Here is a 2,272-nt window from a genome sequence, read left to right on the forward strand (position 1 = left end):
CAAGACAAGGGATGGAAGGAAGGATGATCAGCAATTAACCAAGTTTGTGAAGATGAATTCCAGTAGCACCATGCGATATACGTGTATCGCATGCTCTATTTCAGGGAAGCCAAGTATATGTTTCATACTCCATTACTATATAATAAATCATGCGTCACATTCTCTATTTTAGTTGAATAAAGCATGCATCGCATGCTCTATTTCAGGGCTCAATTTCGATATGAAATCCAACTCCTACGTGGCTAAGGCTTGGCTAACTATATAAATACACCTTGTGCACATTTTTTACTATCTTTGGACGTCTTGGAGGCAAGGGGATGTTACAACTTCGAATTTTAGGTTTTTATTATTTTAATTTAGTTCATACATATTCTTAGTCGTTAGTTACCACTTTGTGATTATGATTATGACTATGTGTGGTTAAACCCCCTATTTTCGGGGTTAAAGCCAAGAACATGAGTATGATTATTTTAAATTAAGTTCGTATTACTTTGTTTATCATTATGATTGTTTGTTTATCTTTGTTAAACTATTTTAAGGATTAGCTACCCTTAGAATATATCAATTGTCGACCTTTTGACCTCGAAAGAGGGAATAGGGGATAGAATATAGAGATGAATAAAGTATGGTTTGTATTCCTTTATGAAATAAGGAATTCAAATAAGTGTCTAGGACAGGGATATACTTAGATACCTTGCTTGATTCACATGTTGGATGATAGCTTAAAGAACTTAAGTGGACTATTACATCCCCTCTCAATGATGTAGTTGTAAGGTTCAACTTAGGCAAAGGATTAGAAGTCGGGAGACCATGATTATGCGATTTACCCTATAAATCAACAATCAAGATAAGCAAGTTAACAAATGAAGTTCAATAACATAGTATGATTGTTCGAAAGTGCTTTAAACCTGAGTTTTCTCCTATTGATTGTTCCAAGATCTTTGCTTTACGGATAATTTACTTTACTTGCAATTACAAATTGTATACTCTCTTTTGGTTACTCTTGCTCTAAGTTAATCTAAAAGTGAACTTGAATTGAATCGTTGTTAGATCAAGTCCCTGTGGGATCGATACTTGGCTTTCATTAGGTCACTTTACTACTTAATAAGACCACGTACACTTGTGTGTGCGCTTGGGTATTGTCAAGATTTTAGCATCATTGTCGTGGACTTAAAATTTGGCAAATGTTTATTTTAGTTTTACTCTTAGATTTATTTGGAGTTCTTATGCTTGGTCTTAATTTTGTGATTACATGAAATGGGTTTTAAGGTTAGGAAGCTGGCAAGGCATAGGGAGTTGGTTGAACCAAGCCTTGTACCCAAACAACACTTCCATCAAAAAGGAAGATACGCAATCCATCTCCCTTAATTTCTACAAATAGAAAAAGACCAAGAGAATCCTACTCCGATGGCTGAAAAATAAGAAACATGCAGGACGGTTAGGGAAATGGCAGTCCCACTTTCAACGAACTTGACTTCCCCAATTCAAAGACCGGATACTGGGGGAAATCTCAAGTTAAAACACAATATGGTGCAGCTTCTTATCTGCAGTGGACAGTCTGCAAGGCTTTCACACAAGGATCCACAAGTCCACTTGCAGAATTTCATTGAGCTTTTACTAATACATTCATTCCAGCTAGGGTGAATACATAATATGTTAGGCTGACACTTTTTCCCCATTCACTGTTGGGGAAAGCTAAAAGGTAGTTAAATGCGGAGTTCGCCAATTTAATCACATCATAGGATGGCTTAGCTAGAAAGTTTCTCGTCAGATTCTTTCCATCTGGGAAGACTATGAGACTATGCAATGAGATACTGAGCTTCAAACATAAGACAGATGAAAGCCTCTATCATGCTTGGGAATGCTTCAAGGAATTTCTTTAGGATTGTCCAGACCACCAACTATCCAATGAGGTACTTGCTCATACTTTTGTAGAAGTACTTGATCATAATACGAAGATTTTGCTAGATTCAGTAGTATGTGGTCAAGTACTGGAATTGACTTATGATGAGCTTTACACATTACTGAACCGCATAGCACAAGGAAATCCTAAATGGCATTCAAATGCTAGAAGTTCTACAAAAAGAATTACACGTATATTGGAAGTGGACCAGTTCATTACCTTATCAGCTCAGGTTAGTGCACTATAAAACATGATTAATACTTAGTTTAATAGCCTGAAATTAGGAGCTACACAGCCTATAGCATCAGTTAATACAATTCAATAAACTAGTGGTTGGTGTGAGATCTGTGGAAATAGTGGCCATTTAGC

General features: G+C 36.4%; 1 non-coding gene across 1 annotated transcript; it reads right to left on the bottom strand.

Annotated features, from left to right (window-relative positions):
- Positions 1-1,796: 1,796 nt before the first annotated feature.
- LOC124899030 lies at positions 1,797-1,903 on the bottom strand. Its single transcript, XR_007056169.1, has one exon. It is a non-coding gene; the product is annotated as a small nucleolar RNA R71 (small nucleolar RNA).
- Between the last annotated feature and the right edge of the window lie 369 nt (positions 1,904-2,272).

Source organism: Capsicum annuum, chromosome 5 (genome assembly GCF_002878395.1).
Source record: "Capsicum annuum cultivar UCD-10X-F1 chromosome 5, UCD10Xv1.1, whole genome shotgun sequence".
Lineage (NCBI taxonomy): Eukaryota > Viridiplantae > Streptophyta > Magnoliopsida > Solanales > Solanaceae > Capsicum > Capsicum annuum.